Source organism: Gorilla gorilla, chromosome 16 (assembly GCF_029281585.2).
Source record: "Gorilla gorilla gorilla isolate KB3781 chromosome 16, NHGRI_mGorGor1-v2.1_pri, whole genome shotgun sequence".
NCBI lineage: Eukaryota > Metazoa > Chordata > Mammalia > Primates > Hominidae > Gorilla > Gorilla gorilla.
The window spans coordinates 91392225-91414607 of record NC_073240.2 but is presented as its reverse complement, the minus strand read 5'-3'; the positions used below and the strand labels follow the sequence as shown (position 1 = coordinate 91414607).

The 22383-nt window shown below is 48.9% G+C and overlaps 1 protein-coding gene across 2 annotated transcripts in view; it reads right to left on the bottom strand.

The window, feature by feature from the left end:
* The window catches only part of SEMA4B (semaphorin 4B), a 44970-nt gene extending 29838 nt beyond the window's left edge, over window positions 1–15132 (bottom strand). The window contains exon 1 of one of the 2 annotated variants that reach the window (XM_063698843.1): window positions 15007–15132. The gene's annotated coding sequence lies outside the window, so the exon portion shown is untranslated. Of the gene's footprint in view, window positions 1–14701; window positions 14864–15006 lie in introns of those variants that run through there. The other variant, XM_019010652.4, reaches the window with a different exon arrangement.
* Window positions 15133–22383: the final 7251 nt, after the last annotated feature.

Below are 22383 nucleotides of genomic sequence, written 5' to 3'. Positions count from 1 at the left end.
TCTGGGTTCAAGTGATTCTCCTGCCTCAGCCTCCCGAGTAGCTGAGATTACAGGTTTATGCCACCACACCCCACTAATTTTTTGTATTTTTAGTAGAGACAGGGTTTCACAACGTTGGCCAGGCTGGTCTTGAACTCCTGACCTCGGGATCCGCCTGCCTTGGCCTCCCAAAGTGCTGGGATTTCAGGTGTGAGCCACCACACCTGACCCGGCCTCAACATTTCTACTTGGCTGTCTGAAAAGCATCTCAAGCCCAACATGTCCCAAACTAAGCTCCTGATCTCTCCCCCTTCTCAAAAATGTGCTCCACCTACAGCCTTCCCCATTTCATTTAATGGCAATTCCATCTTTAAGTTGCTCAGGCCAAAACCCTCAACTCCTCTCATTATCTCACTCCTCACATCCAGTCCATTAGAAAATCTATAATCTGACCACTTCCCAGCTCCCTAGGGCCCAGGCACCACCCTCTTTCTCCTGGTTACTGCAAGGGCCTCCTAACTGTTCTCCCCGTTTCCTCCTTGGTTCCCCTACAATCTATTCTCAACACAGCAGCTGGAGTGAGTCTTTAAAACACAAGCCAGGACAGGGGTGGTGGCTCGCGCCTGTAATCCCAGCACTTTGGTGGGCCGAGGCAGGCAGATCACTTGAGGTCAGGAGTTCAAGACCAGCCTGGCCAACATGGTGAAACCCCCATCTCTACTAAGAACACAAAAATTAGCTGGGCATGGTGGTGTGTGCCTGTAATCCCAGCTACTCAGGAGGCTGAGGCAGGAGAATTGCTTGAATTGGGACCTGGGAGGCGGAGGTTGCAGTGAGCTGAGATTGTGCTACTGCACTCCAGCCTGGGCTACAGAGCAAGACTCCATCTTAAACAAAACAAAACAACACACAACACAAGCCAGGTCAGGGCTTTCCTCTGCTCAAAACCCTCCAAGGGTTCCCCCATCTCATTCAGAATGACCTTACTTGGAGTGGTCTGCAAAGCCCTCCATATCATCCTCACCACCAGTACCACTGCATCCTCTACTACTTTTCCCCTCACTCATCCACACCAGGTACATGTATAGTAGCCCGAACCAGCAGGGCCTTTGACCTGGCTGCTCCCTCACCTGGCACACACTCCCCCTAGATAACCACAGGACGGAATCCCTTGCTTCCTTTTGCTCATTTATCACCTTGAAGAATCTGAACTTCCTCCTAATATGCACCTTATCTCCTTAAAAATACCTTGAGATATTTTTTCAGAGCACTCATCACTGAATAACATACGATATATTAGTTATGGTTTTTCTTTATTGTCTGATATCCCATCTCCCCCAGAATGCTGACTGAGAGGGCAGAGATTTTTGCTTATTTGGTTTGTTAAGTAATGTATCTCAAGCCTCTAGAATAGTGCTTGGCACATGGTAAGCAGGACTTCAGTAAGTACTGGCTGAATGAATGAATGAATGCAACTTGAATCACAGAATACTGCTGACTCATGTCAGCTGACAACCAGAACTATTTTTTTTATATCAACTTTGGTCCAATAAAGAGTTTTACCAGCCAGGCGCGGTGGCTCACGCCTGTAATCCCAGCACTTTAGGAGGCCGAGGCAGGCAGATCACGAGGTCAGGAGATCGAGACCATGGTGAAACCCCGTCTCTAATAAAAATACAAAAAAAAATTAGCCGGGCACAGTGGTGGGTGCCTGTAGTCCCAGCTACTCAGGAGGCTGAGGCAGGAGAATGGCGCGAACCCGGGAGGCGGAGCTTGCAGTGAGCCGAGATCGCGCCACTGCACTCCAGCCTGGGCCACAGAGCGAGACTCCATCTCAAAAAAAAAAATTTAATTAATTAATTAATAATAAAATAAATAAATCTAGTGGTTCTGGCTCAGATGTCATCCCACTGAAGTCATGTTGAAAACTGATTCTATTATCATACATTTGGCTTCCCCTTCCAGTTTGGGGTCATCTGTAAACATGATAACCATTCCTTATGCCTTTATTCAAGCTATTGATAAAAATATTGGGTGAGCAGGGCCGGGCGTGGTGGCTTACGCCTGTAATCCCAGCACTTTGGGAGGCTGAAGTAGGCAGATCATGAGGTCAGGAGATCGAGACCATCCTGGCTAACACAGTAAAACCCCATCTCTACTAAAAATACAAAAAATTAGCCGGGCGTGGTGGCGGGCGCCTGTAGTCCCAGCTACTCGGGAGGCTGAGGCAGGAGAATGGCGTGAACCCAGGAGGCGGGGCTTGCAGTGAGCCGAGATCGCGCCACTGCACTCCAGCCTGGGCGACAGAGCGAGACTCCGTCTCAAAAAAAAAAAAAAAAAAAAAATTGGGTGAGCAGATCTAGCACCTAAATCTTGGTTTACTTTTTTCTTTTTTATTGAGAGAGGGTCTCACTCTGTCACCCAGGCTGGAGTACAGTGGCAAGATCTCAGCTCACTGCAACCTCCACCTCTCAGGCTCAAGCAATCCTTCCACCTGAGCCTCCTGAGTAGCTGGGACTACAGGCATGCACCACCACACCCGGATAATTTTTGTAATTTTTTTGTAGAGAAAGGGGTTTCACCACGTTGCCCAGGCTGGTCTCAAACTCCTGGACTCAAACGATCTGCCTACCTTGGCCTCCCAAAGTGCTGGAATTACAGGCATGAGCCACTGTACCTGGCCAATCTTGGTTTCCTAATCCTACTCTCTAATAAGAGAACCAAGATTCTTTGGGTGAATGTAAGGGAAAGTACGACGTAAACATGAGACATTTTGTTGGGCCAGAAAGCAATGATCAGAAACTAATGAGGCCATGTCCAAAGGACATCGGAACCAGCTTGATGACCAATCTGAGCATTAAAACATAATGAAGTAATGGATTAATACATTAAATTTAAAAACAATCCATTAGTCCACAGTGAAACCCAGAGAGAGAGAAAAAATAAGGGGTGAAAAGGAAGCTTTTCTTTACCAAAAAATGCTGGTTAATAATGTAGAAGAGGCCGGGTGCAGTGGCTCACGCCTGTAATCCCAGCACTTTGGGAGGCTGAGGCGGGCGGATCACGAGGTCAGGAGATCGAGACCATCCTGGCTAACATGGTGAAACCCCGTCTCTATTAAAAATACAAAAAAATTAGCTGGGCATGGTGGCACGCACCTGTAGTCCCAGCTACTCGGGAGGCTGAGGCAGGAGAATCTCTTGAACTCAAGAGGCGGAGGTTGCAGTGATCCGAGATCACACCACTGCACTCCAGCCTGACCGACAGCGAGACTCTGTCTCAAAAAAAGAGTAGAAGAAATGGTGATAGAATTAGAAAATCTAGATTCAAGTAAGAATCATCAGTGGATGGGAAACCATTGGGTGGAAGATTGTTACGAAACTATACGTTAACAAGGTCTGTCCCACAGATGACTTACTAATTACCAAAGGGAACATTTATCTCTAAGGGAGAGATCTCGGGGCCACAATCTTAACCAAGTAGACAAAAGTAGCATCACAGTAATGGGACTATTTGACGTAATTTTCCTCCTGATATGATGCAATAAGAAGTACAAAACAGGCTGGGCCCAGCAGCTCACGCCTGGAATCCCAGCACTTTGGGAGGCCGAGGCAGGCGGATCCCGAGGTCAGGAGATCGAGACCATCCTGGCTAACACGGTGAAATCCCGTCTCTACTAAAAATACAAAAAAAAAAAAAAAAATTAGCCAGGCATGGTGGCAGGCGCCTGTAGTCCCAGCTACTTGGGAGGCTGAGGCAGGAGAATGTCGTGAACCCAGGAGGCAGAGCTCGCAGTGAGCCGAGATCGCGCCACTGCACTCCAGCCTGGGTGACAGAGCGAGACTCCGTCTCAAAAAAAAAAAAAAAAAAAAAAGAGAAGTACAAAACAGGCTGGGCCCAGCAGCTCACGCCTGGAATCCTAGCATTTTGGGATGCCGAGGCAGGCAGACTGCCTGAGCTCAGGGGTTCGGGACCAACCTGGGCAACACATCAAAACTCCGTCTCTACAAAAATTACAAAAATTAGCCAGGTATGGTGGCGCATGCCTGTAGTCCCAGCTACTTCGGGGGGTGAGGCAGGAGGACTGCTTGAACCTGGGAGGTCAAGGGTGCAGTGAGCTGAGATCACGCCACTGCTCTCCAGCCTGGGTGACAAAGTGAGACCCTGTCTCAAAAAAAGAAAAAACAACAAGTACAAAACATCATCAATGTTTGCAGCATTCTCGTCAAAGGTGTGTTGTAACCCAGATCTAACAATGAAAACACAATCAGACCCATCCAGCATGAGTAGTATTCTACAAGACAACTAGCCTGGACTCTTCAGAAAGGGCAATCTAGTGAGAGGCAAAACAGACAGGGGTGGGGCTGTTTTAGGTTAAGGGACTAAAAAGACATAATAATCAAATGCAGCAAGGCGAGGTGGCTGACACCTGTAATCCCGGCACTTCAGGAGGCCAAGGCAGGTGGATCACTTGAGCCCAGAAGTTCAAGACCATCCTGGGCAACAGGGTGAAACTGGTCTCTACAAAAAATACAAAATTACTCAGGCATGGTGGTGCGCACCTGTAGTCCCAGCTACTCGAAAGGCTGAGGTGGGAGGATCACCTAAGCCCAGGAGGTCAAAGCTGCAGGGAGCCATGCTGTTGCACTCCAGCCTAAGAGACAGAATGAGACCCTGTCTAAAAAAAACAAACAAAATCAATAGCAACGTGTGAACCTTGATTGAAGATTGAATGTTGGAAAAAAAAAAAAAAGCCATGGAGCAATTGGGGAAATTTTAATATGGACTGTGTATTAGATGATATTATGGCATTCTTCATTTTTTTAGCTATGATAATGGCATTTCTCAGATGTGATTAAGTCCTGGTCTTTCAGAGACACCTGCTGAAGCTTTACAGTTGAAATGTCACGATGTCTACAACTTACTTTCAAATGATTCAGCAAAAACAAATGTGCATATATATGTATGTGCATGTACTAGAGAGAAAGAACATGAATGTGACTGGCTAAAACTGGTCAATATAGGTGAAGAGTTATTGGGTGTTTTTGTACTAATCTTTCCATTTAAAATTTTGAGTGATTAAACAAAAATGGGTGACAGCCAGGCACGGTGGCTCACACCTATAATCCCAGCACTTTGGGAGCCTGAAAATAAGTAAGTAAATAAATAAATGGGTGAGACAGAGTCACAAACGGAGCCCAATGGCACGCCACTAGAGACCTCCATCAAGGTTAGAACAGATCAATTTTTTTTTTTTTTTTTTTTGAGATGGTGTTTTACTCTTGTTGCCCAGGCTGGAGTGCAATGGCATGATATCAGCTCACTGCAACCTCTGCCTCGTGGGTTCAAGCGATTCTCCTGCCTCAGCCTCCCGAGTAGCTGGGATTACAAACATGCGACACCACGCCCAGCTAATTTTGTATTTTTAGTAGAGACGAGGTTTCACCATGTTGGTCACGGCTGGTCTCGAACTTTTGACCTCAGGTGAGCCACCTGCCTTGGCCTCCCAAAGTACTGGGATTACAGGTGTGAGCCACCACGCCTGGCCTGATCAATATCTTTTATAGGCTGAACAACTAGCTATGTGTCCTCCTAACTGCACTGTTCAGCCCACATTTCTCCATATTATCCATAAGACTATTATGGGCCGAAAGCAGTGGCTCATTGCCTGTAATCCCAGCACTTTAGGAGGCTGAGGCGGGAGCATCACCTGAGGTCAGGAGTTCGAAACCAGCCTGGCCAACATGATGAAACGCTGTCTCTACTAAAAATACGAAAATGAGCCGGGCGTGGTGGTGCACACCTATAATCCCAGCTACTCAGGAGGCTGAGGCAGGAGAATCGCTTGAACCCGGGAGACAGAGGTTGTAGTGAGCCAAGATGGCGCCACTGCGCTCCAGCCTGGGCACAAGAGTGAAACTCCGTCCCCCTGACCAACCCAAAAAAAAAAAAAAAAAGAATATTATGAAAAAGATTGCAAGAAATCTTGTCAAAGTCAAGGTACTAGCTACAACATTTCCTTCTTCTACCTTCTGCCTACTGCACTCACCTAGAACAGTACCTGATGTTGGCCACATGCTCAATCACTGTTTGTTGAGTGCCTGAATCTCCACATCAAGCAGATCCTAAAATGGCAGTAGGGCTGCTTTGCCCTGGTGTCTTGGCAACACATGAGTTGTGTGACTGCTGTGCTCATCTCAGAGCAGAGGAGACAGGGGCTGATGCGGCCTCACTAAGCGGATAATTATATCCTGCTCAAATGCTTCCAATATGTCTTATGTCGACTGGGCAGCAAGCCCTTTGAGGACAGTGACAGGACTTCCGTCTTCCAAACCCCCACTGCCTTGCATGGCACTCTAGTAGGAACTCCACAGGGCTGACAAAATGAGGGTCCCAGCTGTCAGCCTGGAGAAGAGCCCTCGAATCCACGCCCCCAGCACAGCAGCCTTGGTCTTTGCGGGCTCCCCTTTCTTCCGTTAGTGTGCTGATCTGTTCTCCCCAGACTAGAAACCACAGGAGGACACTGACAGAGAAAAATCTCCTGTGAGCAGACTTCCTGCGAGCGGGAGCGGTTCCCAAGCCAACGATGTGTCTCCTGTTCCCCTTTGCCACTCTTGGATGTTGGCGAGTCTTTCTCAGCCAGAATGCCAGTGTTTATAAAGAGCTCAGGAGGCAGCTTGGAAAGGGAGTACCAAAATAAGAGATGAAGAGAAAAGCACTGCTTCCTCCGTGCCTTGGCCAGCAAAATGAAGTCATCATCAAAGCTGGCCCCTTCTCCATCCACACTCACACGCTCTGGAGCCTCCTCCCCATGGACCTTCCTTATTTTTCTCTCTCTCATACACACACACATACATACACAAGGACAGAAGCACAAGAATGTGTATAGGAATCCATTATAAAGAGGCCGAAACGAGGCCAGGCGCAGTGGCTCATGCCTGTAACCCCAGCACTTTGGGAGGCCAAGGCGGGAGGATCACACGGTCAGGAGTTTGAGACCAGCCTGGCCAACATGGCAAAACCCCGTCTCTACTAAAAGTACAAAAATTAGCCAGGCGTGGTGGCGTGAGGCTGTAATCCCTGCTACTTGCGAGGCTGAGGCAGGAGAATTGCTTGAACCCAGGAGGCGGAGGCTGCAGTGAGCCGAGATCGTGCCACTGCACTCCAGCCTGGGTGACAAGAGCAAGACTCCGTCTCAAAAAAAAAAAAAAAAAAAAGCTACAAGGGAAAGAAAATAAAGGGAAGCATGGCTAAAAGTATAAAGCAAATGAACACACATCCCTGCTGCTTCTCTACCCTGCCCAGTACAAAGGGAACAGACGCAGGGCAAGTGCCAGCAGTGTCCAGGCTACATCTGGCCTCCCAAGTGATCAATACCCATTAATCATCCATGGGTACAGCCTCTGCCCAGCTGCATGCAGGCCATGTCCTTGGGCATGGATGGCCCCTGCCAGGCGGCTCCTGGCCAGGTCTGCCTGCTCTAATTCCCACCCAGGGGAACCTGGCTCTGGAGCTCCCACAGTTCTACTCTGGGAGTTGTTGCTTTGTTTGCTGGCTGTCGGGGAGGGGCCTCCTGCCAAGCCCAGTGGAGCTTGAACCCAAAGGTCCCACCCGCCCCCTCCTGGGGTAGCACTCAAGCTCCTCCCCATTCTCGGGTGCTGACTGGCAGGCTGCCCAGCAAGGCCTCGTAGACATACACTGGCTGCAGCCCAGCTCTCCAGGCCTTGGCCCCCCACCACCATCCCCTTGTAGCCCTGAGCTCTCCTCTTATGCCAACCTGCAGCTGCAGCTCTCCACCCTGCCCTGGCTGGGCATGCTGCTGGTGTCTTCTCCCCAGGGGCTGGGCAGCAGCTCAGCTGCAGCATCAATACATGTTGAAGAGGAAGCGACACCAGCTGGCACACCCTGTGTATTCTTTCAAATCAGCCAATGGCTGCCAAGTCCTTAGGGCTGGGAGCTTCCTTGGGGCAGCGCCTTCTGCAGCAGAGGGCATCCACCCCGGGTCAGCACTTACACTGCCTTCAAAACTCACTGGCAGCTTTTACCCAGGGTCTGGCAACAAATGTAAATAAATGGCTTCATCTCCGTTCCCCAAACCATTTTCCCCGCTACCGGCCTCCTGTTTTTCTTGCTCCTGGAAGTGGTAGAATCCAGTGGTTGAGCACACAGGTTCTTCTGTCAGAAGAATTCACTACCTTCCGTATTTTGTGGACTTTTAGCAAGCCACACAATCACTCTGAACCTCAGCTTCTTCATCTAGGACGGAGTGCTATGAACAGCACTTCATGGGTGGCTGGAGAGAGTACATACAAAGCCACGGGCAACACTGGCATGTAGTGAATGCTCAATGAGCAAGGCCATGCCTGCTATGTTATTGGTTCACCTCCCCATGAAAGTTGCCCCATGGCGTCAACAACTCTGAAGTATCTTAGATGCCCATCTCTGAGGACCCCCTTCTGGGTACTCCCTCAAGTTCAGCCACCTCATGCAAAGCTGGTGCTGAGGCTGCAATTCTCATGGGGAGAAAGAACCGGCCCGCCCAGCCCAAGTCCCAGGTGCGTCCGCTGTGGTGAGGAGCCTGACACCCAGCACCACCCCCACTGGGGCCTGTTGGGGCCTGAGCTGGCCACTCCCTGGGAGGGGATCCCTCCGCCCCACAGGGCTGTGGGGCAATCAGCAGGGCTCAACCTGTCCCTGCCCTGACAGGGTAGAACATGAAGTTGCCACTGTCACTCCTCTGCTCCCCCAATATGAGTTCAGGAGGCGCTGTCTGCCTCTGCTTTTGCACCCACTCGCCTGTCCAGGGGAGACCAGATGGGCAACATAGGAAGACCCGGTCTCTACAAAAAATAAATTAAAAATTAGCCAGGTGTGGTGGTGTGCTCCTGTGGTCCCAGCTACTTGGAAGGTTGAGGTGCAAGGATCACTTGAACCTGAGAGGTAGAGGCTGCAATGAGTCATGATGGCACCTCCAGCTTGGGTGACAGAGCAAGACACTGACACACACACATACACACACATACACACACATGCACACAGAGCAAGACACTGACACAGACACAGAGCAAGACACACACAGACACACACCCTGGTTCCAAAGATCCCATGAAGTGAGGAATCTACCTCCCCATCTGCTATCGAGTTATTCCCTCTAAAATCCCAGTCTGAGCCCCAGACCCCTGTGAGGGGAAAGAGGAACAGGCCAGGGCCCTCCCTCCACCCCAGGAAACCAACCTTCCTTCCCAAAGGCCCAAGGCTCTCCCCTCTGCCTCTTCCTTCCCAGGGAGGAGGAGCTCTCTGACCCTGGAGTTTCCCCATCACCTCAGGTCATCTGGTGGCTGCCACTCTTACTCCCAGACAGAGCCTTGCTCTTGGTTCTGATGCTGATCCCAGAGAGTGGGCAGGAACAGGTATGCCTAGGTGGGTAGCAGGGATGCACAGACGGGTTGCCATGGATCTCCTAAGGCTCTGTAGGCTGTACTCTCACCCTGCTTTGCCAGGGTGGAGGTTCTGAGGAATGCACCACCTGTGGCAGTGTGCCCACTTGCCACCCTAAAGCAGTGGTATTAGGAGACAACACTCACAGAAAGCTGATGTGAGGGTGGCACCAAAGATCCATGCCTGGATAGGAATCTCACACAGCAGCCACCCTGCAGCACCATTTATGCACTGTGAATGAGGGTCCGGCTGGTGGGCACCACACCAGGGACTCTGGAGCCCACAAGGTTCTGAGTGAGCCCCAGCTTGGCCCTAGCAGGTGAGTGGGCTCTAAGAGGACCCGCCCACGGGGCCACATGTGCTTATCTCTAGCCGTCTCATCTTTTGGTCTCCACAAACCCCTTGAAAGACGGCTGACCCTGCTTGCTCCTCCCAGCCACCTCTTCTATGAATGCTGCTTGAGTTCTTTCACTATAGCCTGTGAGCAGTGCAGCAGAGCAGGGACCCCCTTCACCACACGGGTGGGCTTCAGGGAGCTGTGAACGCCAAGAATGAGATGCCATTTCAGGAGAGAGGGAATCAGAGCTTTCATTTAATTTCAAAAGCTCTTTGCTACCAGCCCCCACTCCCCCCCAAAAAAAGTAAAGAACCATTTCTCTAAGGTGCGTTAGTCTGCAGACACAAGGAACTTTCAAAATTAGCCTTTATCAGAAAAAAGAAATTATACCTCAGTTTGGAATAGTTATATAACCTTGACATGAAATATTTGGCAAATTCTTTCCACTTACATCAAAGTTGACATTTATATAGCTAATTAATATTTATTGAGCACCTACTATAAGTGAGGATTGTGCCAAATTTTTACATTCAATCATTTACTTAATTCTCACTATAGGGTGAGATATGAGTTATTATTGTATTCCCATTTCAGAAGTGAGAAATTGGGGCATAGAGAGGTTCCAGGACTTACTAAGGTCACGCAAGTGACAAGTCAGGACTAGGACCACAGCTCAGATCTGCTGACTCCAGAACCCATATGGATATTCAACCTATAGTCAGAAATCAACCACGTTTTGTCTCAAGTTATAGCCATCCACCTCTTCTGATAATATAAGCCAACGTTTATCCTTCCTTCTTTCCTTCCCTCCCTCCTTCCTACCTTTTCTTCCTTCCTTCACTTCTCTCCTCTCCCTTCCTTCCCTTTTCTTCCTGCCCTCGCTCACTTCCTCCCCCCCACTTCCTTCTTTCATTCATGCAACACATATTTCTTGTGCGCTCGCTGCCTTCTAAGTATTGCTCAAGTTTAAGGAAACTGACGTGGTTGCTGCCTTCACAGAGCTTAGTTTATCAGGATCCTTTAAACTGTTCTTTCAGAGAATATTCATCCTGGCCGGGAGCAGTGGTTCATGCCTGTAATCCCAGCACTTTGGGAGGCTGAGGCGGGCGGATCACGAGGTCAGGAGATCGTAGACCATCCTGGCTAACATGGTGAAACCCCATCTCTACTAAAAATACAAAAAAATTAGCCGGGCATGGTGGTGGGTGCCTGTAGTCCCAGCTACTTGGGAGGCTGAGGCAGAAGAATGGCATGAATCCGGGGGGTGGAGCTTGCAGTGAGCCAAGATCGCGCCACTGCACCCAGACTGAGCAAGACTCTGTCTCAAAAAAACAAACAAAAAAAGACAATACGTATCCTGATCTACATTTATTTTTATTTATTTATTTATTTTGAGACGGAGTCTTGTTCTGTCGTCCAGGCTGGAGTGCAGTGGTGCGATCTCGGCTCACTGCAGCCTCCGCCTCCCAGGTTCCAGCAACTCTCCTGCTTCAGCCTCCCGGGTAGCTGGGATTACAGGCATGCGCCACCACGCCTGGCTAATTTTTGTATTTTTAGTAGAGACAGGGTTTCACCATGTTGGCCAGCCTGGTCTTGAACCCCTGACCTCAGGTGATCCGCCCACCTCGGCCTCCCAAAATGCTAGGATTACAGGCATGAGCCACCTCACCTGGCTACTTTTATTTTATTTTATTTTATTTTTGAGACGGTGTCTCACAGTGCCACCCAAGCTGGAATGCAGTGGCAGGATGATTGATGGCTCACTGAAGCCTCAACCTCCCTTGGCTCAGGTGATCCTTCTACCTCAGCGCCCTGGATAGCTGACACTACAGGCGTGGGCCACCATGCTCGGCTAATTTTTGTATTTTTTGTAGAGACTGAGTTTCACCATGTTGCCCAGGCTGGTCTCGAACTCCTGGACTCAAGCGATCCACCCACCTTGGCCTCCCAAAGTGCTGGGATTACAGGCATGAGCCACCATGCCTGACCCACGTTTCTTTTCTTTCTTTCTTTTTCTTTTTTTTTTTTTTTTTTGAGATGGAGTCTCATTCTGTCACCCAGGCTGGAGTGCAATGGCATGCTCTCAGCTCACTGCAACCTCCGCCTCCTGGGTTCAAGCGATTCTCTTGCCTCAGCCTCCTGAGTAGCTGGGATTACAGGCATGCACCACCATGCCCGGCTAATTTTTGTGTTTATAGTAGAGACAAGATTTCACCATGTTGGTCAGGCTGGTCTCGATCTCCTGACCTCGTGATCTGCCTGCCTCGGCCTCCCAAAATGCTGGGATTACAGGAGTGGGTCACTGCACCCGGCCCCCACCTTTCTTTAGACACTTTCACTCCCTTATTCTTTGTTTCCAACAAAGGTAGTGGCCAGGGCCAACTTGGCAGAGTTCTAGAAGTGCTCCCAGGCTAGAATCCTGCTGTTTTCAACTAATTTCCAGAGTTGCTCCTGCGAGTTCCCTCTGCACTCTGCTCAGATTCTTATTAGGACCTCATTACGCAGCAGTGAAATACTCACTTACACATCACATCCCTCTCTTCCCTTCTCTTCTACAAGCTCCTTGAATGCAGGGACAAGGCCTGCCTAACTCAGCTTTTTCATCTCCAGCCCCAGGACAGAACATGGAAATAGCAGGTACCCAGCAAATGTTTTCTGCTCTAGCTGTCTCAAATCATTTCCAAAGGATTCATTCAAGTTTTCCTTCTTGGATCTTTTCCCCCACTTTTCTGTTATCCCTTTCAAAGGAAACAGCACCACACTGACAGAGGCAGGACTAGAGTCCCATTTCCCTGCTTTAGGGAAGCTAAACAGTTTTCTTGCTTAGCTCCAAGCTCACCAGCTTTGCTGGCTTCAGAAGAGATGGTATTTGGAGAGTGGCTGAATGCTTGGCTCCCAGGGACTTATTTTGGACCATCCTGTCCAATGTAGTCAGATACTACATTAAAGCAAGAGCCTCAAGGCACAAGACCCATGCAGCGGGGAGACTCAGCTCTCTCCAAGGCACAAGTCTCCGTTTCCCATCTTTAGTTCAACTGTTGCCAATGTCCCCAATCTTTATTTATTTTATTTTTATTTTTTTGTTTTTTATTATTATTTTTTTTGAGACGGAGTCTTACTCTGTCGCCCAGGCTGGAGTGCAGTGGCGCAATCTCAAGCCTGGCTCACTGCAAGCTCCGCCTCGCGGGTTCACACCATTCTTCTGTCTCAGCCTCGCGAGTAGCTGGGACTACAGGCGCCCGCCACCACGTCTGGCTAATTTTTTGTATTTTTAGTAGAGACGGGGTTTCACTGTGTTAGCCAGGATGGTCTCGATCTCCTGACCTCTCCGCTCGTCTCGGCCTCCCAAAGTGCTGGGATTACAGGCGTGAGCCACCGTGCCTGGCCTTTATTTTTATTATTTTATTTTTTGTTTGCTTTTTGAGATGGAGTTTCACTCTTGTTGTCCAGGCTGGAATGCAATCACAATCTCGGCTGGCTCGGGGAAGCTCCGCCTCCCAGATTCAAGCGATTCTCCTGCCTCAGCCTCCCAAGTCGCTGCGATTACAGGCATGCGCCACCATGCCCAGCTAATTTTGTGTTTTTACTAGAGACGAGGTTTCACCACGTTGACCAGGCTGGTTTCAAACTCCTGAGCTCAGGTGATCCGCCTGCCTCGACCTCCCAAAGTGCTGGGATTACAGGCGTGAGCCACCATGCCTGGCCAATGTCCCCATATTTAGATTACCTGTCACCAACAGTTTGAGCCCCAGGTGCAAGGAGACATATCCTAGATTTTCCTGAGCTTCAGAAGGTATAATCTCCAAAAAGGCCGGGCATGGTGGCTCAAGCCTATAAACCAGGCACTTTGGGAGGCCAAAGTGGGCAGATCACTTGAGCTCAGGAGTTGGAGACCAGCCTAGCCAACATGGTGAAACCCTGTCTCTACTAAAAATACAAAAATTAGCTTGGCATGGTGGCGCACGCCTGTAGTCCCAGCTACTCAGGAGGCTGAGGCAGAAGAGTCACTTGAGCCAGGGAGGTGGAGGTTGCAGTGAGCCAAGATCGCGCTACTGCACCGTAGCCTGGAGGATAGAGCAAGACTCTGTCTCAAAAAAAAAAAAAATCACCAAAAGAAACGGCCATGGCCTGAGTTCAAATCCTGACCTTCCCACTAACTCACTGTCATCTTGGGAAGCGATTTAATCTCTCTGGCTTCAGTTTTCCTTATGAAAATGAGGGGGGATGGGCCAAGGTGATTTCTACATCTTTTCCAGTTCTAAGGCATTATGGGGAAAAAACTTTTTAAAACTTTGTATGCTTCCCGCACAAAATTTTAAGGCATTTCAACCTTTAGAAGAATCCTGTGTTTAACTCAAATAACATACTCATATTACAGGTGAGGAAATGTGGGCAGAGATTTGATGACCTTCCCGAGATGACCTAGGGCTCCTTCGCCTTTCTGCTAGACCAGAATAACTCCCGAGTAGCCGCAACTGCAGCTTCATGCCCAGAACCTCAACTTCCTTCTCCTTCTAGCCTTCTCCTTCTAGCACCTTGGTGCTCAGTGAGAAGAAAGAAGCCATGACAAAGGGCCTAACTCGGAGGTCATATCCACGACCATTCCGCAGGGGCCCAGGCCTTTTCCGAATTCCAAATGACTTCCCCCCAGGGCCAGGTCCCGGGTTTAGGAGTAGGGGTGGTGCAATGGCGCGATGTGAACGCTGCTCAAAGGCCCCCGGTGGCCATGGGAACGCGGGCCCAGCCTCTTGCGCTGCCATGGCAACAGGCTCCCCGGGCGGCGGGCCCCAGTGCCCATCAGAGCGTGCAGGTGGCGCCCTCTGGGGAGAGGGGCCGGGCGGGAGGTGCGGGTGCAAGGGTGGGGGCAGCGGCTGCGCGGCGGTTTTCGCCTGGTCCGCCACCTCCCGGGCAGCGGCTCCCACCTCGCCAGGCACCCCCCGCGCCTACCTGGAGTGAGTCAGGCTCAGCACACGGTCATCGCCCCCCGCGGGGCCGCTCTTCCTAGAGTGTCCACTGCCTCGTCCCCCTCGCCAGGCCGGCCCGGCGCAGCCCCTGGGGACCCGGAGTCTCGGGCGCACAGCCTCAGTCCGGCGCGGCGTCCCCGGAAATGCTGGGCCCCCGCCAAGCCCCGCCCAGCCCCGCCCCACTCTGCCCGTGTTTACGGGAATTGTCCAGAGGGCGCCTCCGGGATTTGCCTGATGCAGGCCGTGCCCCCCGCCCCACCACCGCCACCGGCCCCCGGCCATTTGTACCAACGCTGGACTCGATGCCACGACCACCCTGGCCTGTCGGGTCCGCCTCCCCACGACCGCTGGTCGGCCCAAGTTAGCCGTGGAGCCCAAGGGACTGTGCGGTCCTTCACCTTGGGAGGCTCGGCCTCGCTGGACCTGGGCCACAGGGGGCGGCCTCACTAGCTGGAGTCTGGGCTGGCCCGGGTTGAAATCCTAGATCCACTCTCACCTAACTGGCTGTGTTACCTTGGACGAGTTCCTTAACCTCTCTGAGCCTGGAGTTTTTCATCTGTAAAGTGGGCTCAGAACACTAGAGATCTCACAAGGCTGTGATGGGAAATGCAATGGTGGAGGCGCACACCTGGCACATGCTCAGCTCTCAAGAATGGTAATATTGTTTACAGAAGGAGGCAAGTGAGAGAGAGGAGGGCAGATCCACACTCTGTGAAACCACCCACGTCTCCACCCGAGATAAATGCTGCTCACTGCTCCCTTAACATGCAGTGGGCGGGCGTGCTCAGAGAGTAAAACGAAACGGAGATCTGCAGGAGGGGTGAAAGATAGGGTTATAAATATCCCGCATTTATCAAGTGACCTTGGCTCCTCCCTCTCCAGCTCTTGCGTCCCGGTGCTATCTTCCAGGAAAGCAACAGCAGCTTTCAGGGCGGTTACTGAAACAACCAGTTCTGGACTTGTAAGTGGCTGAGCTGGCCTGAACTGACGGGTCAAGGGACTGCAGAAACCAGAGGCCAAGTGGCAGCCCCTTCCAGGGCCGGGCAGGCCTGGCCTAAGTGTACATTGTCCTTCTGCAGCCTCTCCTCTCCGGGAATTGCTGCCTAGCTCCTCCAGAAAAAGAAAAAAGTGGTTATTTTGTTACCTCTCTATAAAAGTAAACACATATTTAGTACAAGAAAGTTAGACAACAGAAAAACACAATTAAAAATAATATCACTCATAATTTCATTTTACCTACACATCGGCATCAACCTTCTTAATTTTTTTTTTTTCGAGACGGAGTCTTGCTCTGTCACCCAGGCTGGAGTGCAGTGGCTCGATCTCAGCTCACTGCAACCTCTGCCTCCCGGGTTCAAGCAATTCTCCTGCCTCAGCCTCCCAAGTAGCTGGGATTACAGGCGTCCGCCACTGCACCTGACTAATTTTTGTATTTTTAGTAGAGACAGGTTTCACAATATTGGACAGGCTGGTCTCGAACTCCTGACCTCGTGACCCGCCCGCCTTGGCCCCCCAAAGTGCTGGGATTACATGCGTGAGCCACCACACCCGGCCGTCAGCGTTAATATTTTTTAAAACTTTAAAAAAATTGAGATTAATTTGCATGTAGTAAACTGCACAAGTCTTAGGTATACTGGTGTTAATATTTTGGTGAATATCTTCCTGTGTGTTTCCTATGCATAATTATACACTTACATCTTTTAGAAAAAAGATTATTCAGTACATACTGTTTTCTAACTTTTGCTTAGGACAGCATTATATTATGTTTTTCTTTTCTTGTTTTTGAGATGGAGTCTCTCTCTTGTTGCACAGGCTGGAGTGCAGCGGTGCGATTTCGGCTCACTGTAACCTCCACCTCCCAGATTCAAGTGATTCTCCTGCCTCAGTCTCCCAGGTAGGTGGGATTACAGGCACCCACAACCACACCCAGATAATTTTTGTATTTTTAATAGAGACGGGGTTTCACCACATTGGCCAGGCTGGTCTCGAACTTCTGACCTCAAGTGATCTGCCTGCCTTGGCCTCCCAAAGTGCTGGGATTACAGGTGTGAGCCACAGCACCCGGCCTATATCACATTTTTCTATAACATTAAAAATTCTTGCCGGGTGCAGTGGCTCACGCCTGTAATCCCAACTCTTTAGGAGGCTGAGGTGGGCAGATCACAAGGTCAGGAGTTCAAGACCAACCTGGACCAACCCCGTCTCTACTGAAAATACATGGGGTATTTAGTAGAGATGGGGCTTCACCCCATCTCTACTTAAAATACAAAAATTAGCAGGGCGTGGTGGTGCGCGCCTGTAATCCCAGCTACTCAGGAGGCTGAAGCAGGAGAATCGCTTGAACCCGGGAAGCAGAGGTTGCAGTGAGCTGAGATCACACCACTGCACTCCAGCTTGGGCAACAAAGTGACAGTCCGTCTCAAAATAAATAAATAAATAAATAAAAGTAAGAATTCTTGCATATTTTCGTTTTAATGTATTCTATCACACGAATGTACCATACATTTTTAACCAAGTGGATATTTAAGTTGTTTCTAATTGTTTATTATCTTAAGTAATGTTGAGATGAGCATCCTTGTCAATAAACCTTTATGCACTTCCTGAATTGTTTCCTTTTGCCCCTTATATTCTTTCTTCCTCCTTATAGTCATCCAGTTAGTAGCAATACGTACTGCGTTTATAACTAAGGCCATGAACTTGTGCAAACGGCTTTTAAAATCCTCTCAATCCTCTTATGAGCTCTGCCTTTCAAACAGTGCTGGGGTGGGGACACTCCTTGCTAAGGATATGGAAAGCACAGCTAAATTAGAGGTCTTGCCTTAGGTCACCCAACACCTGCAAGCTGTGCCTTGCAAGACGCAATGTTAAAAATCAGCACTTCTTTCTCCATAGCACCCTCTAGAAAAAATATTAACATAATTAAAACAGATTTAATAAAAATTAAAATCAGCACTTCCAATTTTCCAGCACACAGAGCACCTTGGGAGCACCACAGCTCAGAGAAGCACCTGGAAACTAGGACTCCCCCGTGGGGCCTCAGAGCTCCTCAGGGATTCAGCTAGTGGTCCCCAGACCAGAAGAGTACTTTCCACTGCCCACTCCGGCACCTTCTCCCTCCTCCCTTTTCCTGCTCCTTCTCCTCCTCCAACCTCCTCCAGTCTTCTATTGAATAAAGGGAAAAATCTTTAAATAAAGATTTTTGAATCTTTATTTGAAATAAAGCCCTGTCTTTAATGTTATTGATCCCCCCTTCTCTCATCTCCTCCCCCGACCCCCAACACACATACCCTTTCCTCTCTGCAGGACCTCAGGTGCAGAGAGGTTTGAGTTAATACCTTTTCGGTTCACAGCACATTATTATCATTTGTCTGCACAGGGACCCTTGATTAATGTAGCTGTTTATTTCATTCCTCCTCCCACTCCCTCTCCTGATAGAAAACCATTAAGGTGTTTAATATACATGTTTTTGTTCTTACACTTTCTTTAAAATGTGTAATTTTAGAATTAGATACATGTTTTTGTTAACTTTTTGTTTTTTGTTTTTTTTTTTTTTTTTTGAGACGGAGTCTTGCTCTGTAGCCAGGCTGGAGTGCAGGGGCACCATCTCGGCTCACTGCAACCTCCGCCTCCTGGGTTCAAGCGATTCTCCTGCCTCAGCCTCCCAAGTAGCTGGGACTACAGGGACCCGCCACCATGTCTGGCTAATTTTTTTTGTATTTTTAGTAGAGACGGCGTTTCACCATGTTGGCCAGGATGGTCTCGATCTCCTCACCTCTTGATCTGCCCGCCTCAGCTTCCCAAAGTGCTGGGATTACAGGTGTGAGCCACCGGGCCCGGCCTGTTAACTTTAATTTTGAAATAATTATGGATTCACAGGAAGTTGCAAAATAGTACATAGCGTCCCATGAACACTTCACCAGCTTTCCCCAGTGATGAACTTATATACTTGTAGTAGAATAGCAAAATCAAGAAATTGACATTGGTCAATGCTGTAAATAGACTGCAGACCTTATCGTTCAGTTTTTGCATGCACTTATTTGTGCCTGCACATATATATGTGTGTTTAGTTTTATGTAATTTGAACCCATGAATGCATTTGTGTACCGACCACCACCATCAAGAACTGTTCCATCCCTGTGGGGTACTCCTTCATGGTACCTCTTTATAGTCACACTCCTGTCACTGTCCTCTCACAACCATTAATCTCTTCTCCATCTGTATAGTTTTGTTATTTCAAGAATGTTATGTAAATATAGTGCATAACCTTTTGAGATTGGCCTTTTTCTTTTTCTTTTTTTTTTTTTTTTTAAGACAATGTCTCTCTCTGTCATCCAGCCTGGAGTGCGGAGATTGGCTTTTTTCGATAACCATAATGCCTCTGAGATATATCCAACCAAGTCATTGTGTGTATCAATAGTTCTTTCCTTTTTATTACTGAGTAGTATCCCATGGAATGCATGTACTAGAGTTTAACTTTTTATTTTTTTGTACAGATGGGGGTCTCCCTATGTTGCCTAGGCTGGTCTTCAACTCCTGGGCTCAAGCAATCCTCCCACCTCAGTCTCCGAAAGTACTGGGATTACAGGCATAAGCCACCACATCCAGCTCAAGTTTATTCACCCATTGAATTGAAGGCTATTTGGGTTGTTTCCAGTTTTGGGCTATTACAAATGAAGCAACTCTAAACATTTGTGTACAGGTTTTTATATGAATGTGAGTTTTCATTTCTCTGAGATATATGTCCAAAGAATGCCACTGCTGTATCTTATGGTAAGTGCATATTTAGTCTTATAAATTGCCATGATGTTTTGCAGAATGGCTGTACCATTTACATTTCCACCAGGAATGTGGAGAGAGATCCATTTTCTCCACACTCTTGCCAGCATTTCCTGTTATCACTGTTTTTTATTTTAGCTGCTCTTATAGGTGCATAGTAATATCTCATTGTGATTTTTTTATTGTAATTTTGTTTTTTTTTTTTTTTGAGAGGGAGTTTTGCTCTTGTTGCCCAGACTGGAGTGCAATAGTGCAATCTCGGTTCACTGCAACTACCACCTCCCGGGTTCAAGCGATTCTCCTGCCTCAGCCTCCTAAGTAGCTGGGATTCCAGGCATGTGCCACTGCGCCCAGCTAATTTTGTATTTATAGTAGAGACAAGGTTTTACCATGTTGGCCATGGCTGGTCTCAAACTCCCGACCTCAGGTGATCCACCCACCTCGGCCTCCCCAAGTGCTGGGATTACAGGTGTGAGCCTGCCTCATTGACTCATTGACTTTTTTCTCTACATTACTGGCATCCTTCAGAACCCCTGTCTTTCCTTGCTTCTGCTCCATCCTGCATCTCTCCCCTATGTTCCTCTCCTTCCCCAGGACCTGAGGCATCCCCATGCCCCTCTTGAATGATTGTCTTCCCTCCTCTGATAAAAACCCTGAGGCTATAACAAACTGCTGGAAGAAAAAAAAAAAAGCCCTGAGGCTGGCCACCCACCTCTGGCCACTTCCTTGTCACTAGAGACTTGGCATGTGGCTCCCAGTTCTTCACCTAAAGCTCCAGTCACTGTCTTGGTGACAAGTCCTGCATCTACTTTCTTACATCTCTAGTGACTTCCCTGACCCCACTTCAACCGCCACTCCAATTTTACCAGCAGTCACTGCTCCATCAGCAAGATCCCAAATTCAGGCATCCCACTCTCTAACTCCCATCTCTTTTCCTTCCTACTTCCTGGTTTAACACACTCGCTCAGACCTTCCTTGGACCTCAGCAGCCTCTCCAGGTCACTGATGTCCCACCCTCTCCCGATCCACTAGCCTTTCTCCCTCCCCATTCCCTTCTTACCCACTTAGATTCACCATTCCAACAACCTATTGCCTCAATTCTCTAACGTCCCTTGCGGTCATTTTCACCACGTGGGAAAGCTCCAGATGTTAGCCAGGCAGGGCAGCACGCACCTGTAGTCCCAGCTACTAGGGAGGCTGAGGCAGGAGAATAGCTTGAACCCGGGAGGTGGAGGTTGCAGTGAGCTGAGATTGCACCACTGCACTCTGCACCCCAGTCTCCAGTCTGGGCGACAGAGTGAGACTCCATCTCAAAAAAAAAAAAAAAAAAGAAAGAAAGAAAGAAAGAAAGCTCTAGATGAGCTCTGTGACCCACTTTCTCAGTACCTCTTCCTCAACAGTGGCTGGAGAGAGTCACTTAAGGTGGAGGGTTCCATTGCAAATCTAGGTCATCAGCCTCAGACCCTCAGCACCACCTGGGCTGTCCTTTCTTTGGCCACCTCTCTATATTGCTCTCTGGACCAACTCTCTTAAACATTTTCCCTTCTGTCCTTTACTTCACATACAAAACAGAAGCGAAGATCTCTGGCCTGAGATTGCAAAAACCACAACAACCAAAAACCAAAATAGAAGTCATGATGGGCGTGGTGGCTCACACCTGTAATTCCATCACTTTGGGAGGCCAAGGTGGGCAGATCACTTGAGCCCAGGAGTTCAAGACCTGCCTGGGCAACATAGCGACACTGCCCCATCTCTACAAAAATTTTTAAAAACTAGTCAAGTGTGGTGGCACACATCTGTAGTCCCAGCTATCTGGGAGGCTGAGGTGGAAGGATCACCTGAGCCTGAGAGGTTGAGGCTGCAGTGAGCTATGATCATGCCACTGCACTCCAGTCTGGGCAACAGAGTGAGACCCTGTCTCAAACAAACAAACAAACAAAATTAAAGTCATCAGATGGGGTCTTCCTTATTTTTTTCCATTTGCATTGAGAGAGACCCAGTCTACTCTCATGAAAAGGTTGGTGGTCTTGGTATAGATGGATGGATAGATCGCTGTTTACAAGAAATGCAGTTATTTTACGTGTTTAGACACAACAAAACAGTGCTCTTTAACACACGCAAGTACAATGGCTATAGGTGCAAATACATTTTGCAATAACATACAAAGTCTAAATCCGAAGCCCTTTCTGAATTGGGAACCTAGGTAAATGGGCCCTCCTTGGTACCTAACAGGCTTCATCCACTTCCAAGCTACTTCCTGCAAGCCCCCCACCGCCTTGTCCCCTCCTACCCTTCTTCTCACCAAAGTAATTGTTCTCCACCCTGGCTGTGCATTGGAATCGCTTGGAGGAGCTGGCCAATTCTGCATATCATTTCAATCAGATTCTCTGGGGGTGAATCCAGGCTTCAGTTGTTTTTTTTTTTTTTTTGACAGTGTCACTCCATCACCAAGGCTGGAGTGCAGTGGCACAATCTTGGCTCACCGCAACCTCTACCTCTTGGGTTCAAGCGATTCTCCTGCCTCAGCCTCCCAAGTAGCTGGGACTACGGGCGTGTGCCACCAGGCCCAGCTAGTTTTTGTATTTTTAGTAGAGATGGGGTTTCACCATGTTGGCCAGGCTGGCCTTGATCTCCTGACCTCAGGTGATCTGCCTGACTTGGCCCTGCAAAGTGCTGGAATTACAGGCATGAGCCACCGCGCCCAACCAACATCAGTATTTATTTATTTGTTTTTTTGAGATTGATTCTTGCACTGTTGCCCAGGCTGGAATGCAAGGGTGCAATCTCGGCTCACCGCAACTTCTGCCTCCCGGGTTCAAGTGATTCTCATGCCTCAGCCTCCAGAATAGCTGAGATTACAGGCACCCGCCAACATGCCCAGCTAATTTT